This window comes from Petaurus breviceps, unplaced genomic scaffold, assembly GCF_028583685.1.
Source record: "Petaurus breviceps papuanus isolate PSGF00001 unplaced genomic scaffold, PetGlider_PUasm1.0 115, whole genome shotgun sequence".
NCBI classification, from domain to species: Eukaryota; Metazoa; Chordata; class Mammalia; order Diprotodontia; family Petauridae; genus Petaurus; species Petaurus breviceps.
The window spans coordinates 976,538-984,039 of record NW_027185612.1 but is presented as its reverse complement, the minus strand read 5'-3'; the positions used below and the strand labels follow the sequence as shown (position 1 = coordinate 984,039).

At 42.5% G+C, this 7,502-nt stretch overlaps 2 protein-coding genes and 1 pseudogene across 6 annotated transcripts in view; 2 read left to right on the top strand and 1 right to left on the bottom strand.

Annotated features, from left to right (window-relative positions):
* LOC138158519 (sialomucin core protein 24-like) overlaps positions 1–1,967 on the top strand; it is an 8,059-nt pseudogene extending 6,092 nt beyond the window's left edge.
* Positions 1–7,502, top strand: part of LOC138157655 (stonustoxin subunit alpha-like) — a 361,938-nt gene that overhangs the window by 66,328 nt on the left and 288,108 nt on the right. The gene's annotated exons all lie outside the window — the stretch shown is intronic.
* LOC138157633 (stonustoxin subunit alpha-like) overlaps positions 1–7,502 on the bottom strand; it is a 146,266-nt gene that overhangs the window by 16,602 nt on the left and 122,162 nt on the right. The window contains exon 1 of one of the 2 annotated variants that reach the window (XM_069083283.1): positions 609–872. The exons of the other annotated variant lie outside the window; for it this stretch is intronic. The gene's annotated coding sequence lies outside the window, so the exon portion shown is untranslated. Of the gene's footprint in view, positions 1–608; positions 873–7,502 lie in introns of those variants that run through there. 2 annotated transcript variants of the gene reach the window in all.

Sequence of the window (7,502 nt, the reverse complement as noted above, 5' to 3'; positions counted from 1 at the left end):
TAGGATGAGAATGTAGCCAGAAAACACCTGGAGAAAGCCATGCTTACCCCAAAGAAATGAATGTATACTAGTGAGGAAGGGGTTTAGAACAGGTTTTGGGGATAGAAAAGGCAAATGGAGAACTTTTTTGGGAAACTGAGGCCTGCCTTTCAACTACAACACTCAGGAAACCGCCTTTCTATCTAAGGGTGAGGCTAACTTCCCATTTTGGGGTCATGGTTTTGTCTGTGGGTCCCTGTTTCCTTACTAGTGACCCAAACCTCAGTCCTTCCTTTAGATTTGCTGATCCTGGGCTGACTTCATCTTCTCTCACCCTCAGAAACATCTCACTCTCAAGAACAACCCTCACTCACAAATTTGGCAAAGTGTGAAAGGGCAATGATTCTTCTGAGAAAGGCTTGTCCTCTAGGAGCCAACCCTGGGGCTCTTGGAGCGAGGGGGGACTCAGGCATAACACATATACTTCACCTGGACTCAACAGGAACCAAAGATAAGGTTTTAAGCAGCAGAGAAACAAAGCAGACTGCCTGAGAGGGGCAGGTCGGGCCCCTGGGACAGAGCAGGGAGCCCAGCCCGCCCATCCCCCAGAGGTGTCACCACATTCTCACCTGCCTGATCCGGGCACTGTGGCTTCACCACGATGCACAGCCTTCTCCCTCCCTCCTCACAGAGCTGAACTTTGGAGTCAGTGCTGGTGTGACTTGTGCCTGGACTCTGGCTGTGTGTGAGCAGCAGAAGGCAGGTTGAAAAGGAAAGAACTGCTGGAAAATGAAAGTAATCTGACCTTGGTACTGCTCACTTCCTGAAAATGGGGAGATTAAGAGAAAGAGATATCCAAGGCCACCTGACTGGTCACATGACTGGGTCCCTAAACTGAGGAACCAGGACTTCCTCTTTCTCTCACCCTTAAGCTGCACTGTCCTTTTAAGGCCTTTTTTTTTGAGCAATTGGGGTTAAGTAACTTGCTCAAGGTTACTCAGCCAGTTAGCCAGGGTGCTCTTACTCACTGAGCCACCTGGCTGCTCCAAGGCCCTTTTCACAGGGAGCAGTTTTGTGATGAAAGAGAAAGTAAAGGAATGTCTGTGTAAAAGAGAAGACTTAACTGCTGAGGGATGTCAGATATTAGCCTGTTAACAGATGAAACTTCAGATGCCTAAAAGGAATAGGAAAAGACCTGTTTTTTAATAAAATGAAAGCCTTGTAGGATGTATGTGTAAAGGAACTGCTTTCACATGGGATTTGAGCAGGTTTGGGTAGAAAGTTAACTGTGGCTTCAGTATAAAACACTCTAAATCCTCACTAGATCCTGTCTTCCCAGCAGCTCGCTTCTACTTGGTGGCTGAAATTCTTGGAAAAGGTGACCCCAATCAGTGCCTCCCCTTCCTTTTTTCCTACTCCAGTCCTTGCTGGCCTATCTTCTGGGCCTCCAGCACCTGCCTGGCTGTGCATGCTGACCAGGATCAAGACCCCAGCACTTACAGCAATTTCCAGGAGACCTTGCCAGTGCTGCCCACCATGAAGTCTGCTGCCGAGCCCACAACAAAGCCTACCAGGACCCAGGCTCCAGCACCAGAAAGGTGGGAAGTAAACACGGTTCCTGTGTCAGGAGCCAAAATGCCACATGATTTTGGACAGCTGGTAATGTAGGTGATGGCTGCTCTTCAGAAAATGCCCCAACTCCAAACTGTACTGCTGTTACCAGCTCAGGTAACTGTGTAGTGGGCCCTACTGCCTGTCTTCTTCAATGCTGTGCCTTTGCCTGAAGTCTCAAACATCCCAGCTGCCACCGGAATTGTCACATCAGATACACCAAACACTGCTGTCATTCCCACCCCTTCTACAGAAAATCTGCTTTCGATGCAGCTAGTTTCATTGGAGGAATTGTTCTCATGCTCCATGTGCAGGCTCTAGATTTCTTTCTCTTGAAATTTTGCAAGTCCAAAGAACAAAACTAGCATAGTCTGTAAGACACAACCTTGCAACATGGACTAGTAGTGTATTTGTGTAGTTTGTGGAAACCCAAAGATCACCTTGTGAGATCTCTGACTTGGAAGACAGTGTTTCAAAAATCTTTAAATCTCCAAAGAATGCATGTAGAGTATTTTGGAACATCTTCCTTGAAGAAAAAGCAGATCAATCCCTTGTACTCAACAGGAATACTTAAACTATTCTGCATGAATCCTTGGGCCTTTTATTTTAAGTGGCTGCTGCTGGGGGATTTTTCCCCTCTCTCCATCAGACAAATGAGGAAATTAAGCCCAACGGTGGTTAAATGACTTGCCCAAAGTCAGGAAGGCCAAAAGGAAGAGACCTAGGATTTGATTCTAGATCTTTCACTTTCAATTCTCATATTGTTCTGCTGCAGGCCCAGCTGGAGCTCATGTTGAGGAGGACAAAGAGGAAGGTGGAAGGTGTGGACATGATGGCCCAGAAGGAAGAATTCAAGGGACAAGGGATGTTTAGGCTGGAGGGGAGAAGGCTTAGGAAAGGCATGATCTCTGTCCTCAGATACATGGAGGGATATCATACCAAAAGAGGGATTCAATGCCTTCATGTTGCCAGAGAGCAAAGCTGGTACCAACAGGTGTCAGTTACAAGGAGAAAGATTTCAGATCAAGTAAAAAGAAAGAATGTCCCAATAATTGGAGCTGCCCTCCACCATGGTATGGACCAGGAGAGCATGAGCTCACCATCAATGGAAGTGGCCACAGTTCTTAGAGCTGTTATAAAGGGGATCCATTCTTCAGGTAAAATGTTGGACTTAAAAGTTGCTTCTACCTCCTATGATTGCCTGAAGGCCTCAACTTAAAAAGTGACTAATATATACTATAATATTAGAATTTTCTGCCTTCCTGTTAAGAGGAAGCCTGAATACACATTTTCACTGGGGAGCATTACTGCTTTAAAATTTGCAAAGTGCTTTACAAATATTATCTCCTTAGATCCTCACAGCAGTTCTGGAAGGTAGGCATTATTATTATTATCTCAATTTTACAGATGAAAGAACTGAAGCAGGCAGAGGTTGAGAGACTTGCCCAAGGTCACACAGCTAAGAAAGGTCTGAAGCTGCATTTGAACTTATCTATTCATCTCCAGGTTCAGCTCTCTACCCAATGTGAAACTGAGCTGTTTCTAGGAAAATTTTGTCTGGGAGTCTTGAGTCCTGGGACCTGCAGAGAATTTTCCAAAAGGAGTATTCCTCTTGCCTCAACAGAGCTGTCCCTACACATGGAGAACAGAAAGATGTCTCAGGCTCCCCAAGAAACCTTCCCTTCTTCACTGTGTTTTCCCCAAAGACTCCCCTCCTTAGGAGTCAATGCTGTACCAGTCTAAAAGCCCATTCCAGTCTAAACTTTTTATAACACGATGGAGAATCCAGGTCACCTCTGCAGTAAAATCCTTACATATTTCTTCACTTTCTAGTTGATAATGCTAAATATCTTGGGAGCCTACTTCATAGACCCTGAAACTTAGATTACACTTGACTGAAATAGTTCAAACCTATTTATGAAACTGTATCACTAAGGCCCTGACTCTGGTCAGGGTATTTTCCCCATCCCATGGAACCAGACCTTTTAAGACCTCATCAAAGTATGGTCAGTATCCATTTCTGAAAACTGCAAATTAGAATGGAAGGTTTTACCTTGAAGTCCACCCATTAATCACCCAGATGGAATCTGAAGGTCCCTCTAAGCCTTCAGAGCAGATGTGGGCATTGACCAGGAATGAGGGTGCCTTGGCAGCAGTCATCCAGCATGTCCAGTTGGAATAGCCCACCCAGAGTGGGCATCTTCACCTTTTTCTGAGATGCAGACATTCTGGGCTCTTCCCTTTCCCTCTGATGGGAATTCTTCAGCTGAGAAATAAAGAATTCCCTGATACCATTTCCCCCATACCCCAAAGGTGAACATTCTCTTAAAAGACTTTCTTAGTGATCCTTCTGATCTGATTCTGTAACCCTGAATCAAGCAGCCCATTCAGAAGCCACCCAGGTCAAAAATGCTACCAGTGTAAGGATTACCCCAGACTAAGACTACATCTTTGTTTTACAAATTGGGCCTTTACCCAAATCATGGGCTTGCTATACATCTAAATCCCCTCTAGGATATGGGATGAGGTCAGGACACCCCACACTTGGACGGTGCTGTCAAACCAACTCATATGAATAATATAACTCCCACCACTCTCATGTCCCCACTACATATGATTGTGGGTATTGACATGATTGTCACTTACACTCCTGCCAAAGGGGCTGCTCAGAGAGATGACCAGGTCAAATACAATATGAACTCCCAAGTGGCCCATAATCACTCTGAGTCTTCTCAGGGCTGAAAACTCTTAGATTAGTATTTTCTGATATGCCAGGGAGGGAATGGGGCAGCTGAAATTGGGAGGGGATGGGTAACCACCACCCACATCCCCATAGTCAGAGGAGGGAAACCTCATCAGGAGTGGACAGCCTTCAGTTCAGGGAATTTGAGTAATATATACATTTGTTGGATGTCATTTGCATTCACAGGAATGGTTCTGTCAAGCTTGGTCTCCCAGGGACTGGGTTCAGGTCTGTCCTGCTGATCCTTAAGGACAGGCCTTATTTTCTCAGCTTTTCGCTCCTGGTCAGTGCTTGTTTCTGCAGAAAAATGTTCAGGAGTGTGTGAGATAAAGACTTCAAAGACCCTTACCCAAATAAAACTCAGAGGTTTCTCCAGGTAGAAACAGAAGCTGTTTATTTCTAAACAAGTCCCATGGGTGTTGGGCGTCACTTGGGCAAAGTAAAAGATCAAGCAAGCAGTTATATATCCTTGTACAAACAATTCTAGTACGAACCAAAAAAAATCCAAATCCCCTCCCCAGTAACCAGACCTTCATTCCCATTAGTGGGAACGTGTATCCTTACAATCCTTTTACCCCATACAAAATTTTTCATCAGAAGTAAGGTCATTACAGATAATATGTTGCTTTTCTTATTTACCAAAAAGTAGGTAATTTACAGAAACACATGGCAGACATATTATTTGTTGCAAAAAGGAGGCAATTTATAGATCACTTGTTGCTTTACTTGTTTATGAAAAGTAGACACCTGGCAGATACATTATAGAAAAATAAAGTTTGGGCCTATCAAGACTAAAGCCCAGCTTTATGTTTGGTGACTGTCTACTTTATGAGAATATTTTCACTTGTCCCATTCAAGGAGATTGTAGACTTCATGGGTCACATATAAGGCTGAAATCTCTCCTCTCTTATGCAGAATCCAGTAGGGTCCTGTGTCGCCTGCAGGGTCTCAGTGGTCACTCACTGAGTAGTCAAACTGTCCTTTCTGAAACTGTCTGTTCCCTGCTCAAATTACATCTGCCATGAAATTCCCAGAAACCTGGAAGATGATATCTACACAAAAAAATGCTTTCTATTTCCTTATTATTTAACCAAACGTTTAAGCTTTATGGATAAGGAAATGTAAAGAGAAAGACACAGACAGGAAGATAGAGTAAGCTCATAGAATTAGAGGGACCTTGGAGGTCATATGGTACAACTTTATTTAACCGTTAAGGAAACTGAGACCTGTGTAGGACAGTAAAGACCCTCGCCCAAATTAAACTCAAAGACTTCTTAAGGTAGAAAGCAGAAAGGAGTTTCTTATGATCTGGAGAGAAAAGGCATCCCCAATCTGACAGAGGGCCAGAAGGAAGAAGCACCCTACAGAAGGCAAAAGCATGATTACAAAAGCCCTAACGTGGGAATTCCATACCCTCTTAACTGTTCCAGCTTACCATGGGTTGGTAAGGCAAGCTCACAATCTTCTTATTAATAACAACCAATCCACATAAAGCAATCCCAATCCATTACCATAATTATTACTAATGAGGTTCTAATTTTGTTAGATAACATACATACTACATGAGGTCCACTAAGCAATCACAGTAACAACCCCAGAATACCTAACCTCCTTCAGTCCAACCTAGATGTGTCCCTATCTGGGCCTGCGTGTCCCAAGGCTGCTGTCTGCTTTCTGATTGGTTAAATCCACCTGCTGCTGCCAGCTCCTTTTCTACGTTATTTCACTTTTGGATTATCTAGGAGTTCTCTGGGAACTGGGAACCTGACTTCTTTCCAAGGCTAATGCCTCAACTCTTCCCAAGGCTACTGTCTGGTACTTTTTATTAACAGTCTTTTTTCAGCAATTCTTGCATTTCTTTAGAAACTTAACCCTTTGCTACCTCTCACACTCCTTTCCCCAGACTAAAAATGCCTCTAAATTGGTCTCAATAGTTAATCCAATCAATTGTATTAATACCCAGTAGCTCTTACATTACCTTGAAATATACAGTGACCCCATATATATGGGAAAACGATACTGAACTTGGATATTATTTTCAGCTCGTCCTTCCCCTCTTCCTACTAAAACTTTTTACCCTTTCTCTCATTCTGTTAACAAAACTGTCCTTTTAAGTCCATTTTCACATGGAGCAGTTTTATGATGAAAAGGAAAGTAAAGGAATTTTTGTGTAAAAAAAGAAGACAACTGTTAAGGGATTTAAGATATTGCTACTGTTAATAGATGAAATTTTGGATGCCCAAAGGAATAGGAAAAGAATTTTGTCTTATTTTTTAAAAAGACAAACCCTTATAGAATGTATGTGTAAAGGAACTGCTTTCAAATGAGAGTTGAGCAGATTCAGGATGAAAGTTAACTGTGGTATCAATATAAAGTACTCCAAACTGAACTCCATCCTGTCATTCCAACTAACTCTCTTCTACTTGGTGACTGAAATTCTTAAAGAAGTTGGCTCTAGGACAGTTAGGTTGCACAATGAATAGAGCACTGGCCCTAGAGTCTGGAGGACCTGGGTTTAAATCCAGCCTCAGATACTTGACACACTTACTAGATATGTGACCTTGGGCAAGTCACTTAACCCCAATAGCCTTGCCTTCTCCCCTCCAAAAAAAAAAAGTTGGCTCCAATTAGTTCCTCCTCTTGCTTTTTCCCTATTGCATTCTTTTTATAATTATATAAATTGTATTTTTTGATCTTGAACTCAAGCACCCCAAAAAAGAGCACTTCAATATGCTCAGCAGAACACACATAAAAAAGTCTTTTTTCTGAAATTGTGAATGTTATTTTTATACTGCTATTTTTAGAATACAGACAGTTTTCAATTTCTGTAAACTTGCTTTGACTTTATTTCAGGAATTCTGAAAAAAATCTGCATTCCAATTTTAAAATCCTCTGGGATTTCATAATGTGAAAATGTTAGGAGAAGCTGTTAGCACAGTTGTTGAAACAGCAAAGAAATTCTCAGAGTTACTGCAAAAAAATCATAGATGAAAGTCCCTACTTATGGGACTGGTATTTTTGATCCAAGAATGCCATGTCAAACTTCCATCTCAGTGGAGGGAAAAACTATGCTGAGGCATAAAGCTTTGAAAAATCGAGTTACTCTTCTGCTTGGAGGGAATGCATCTGGGATTTCAAATGAAAACCTGTTCTTGTACACCACTCAGGA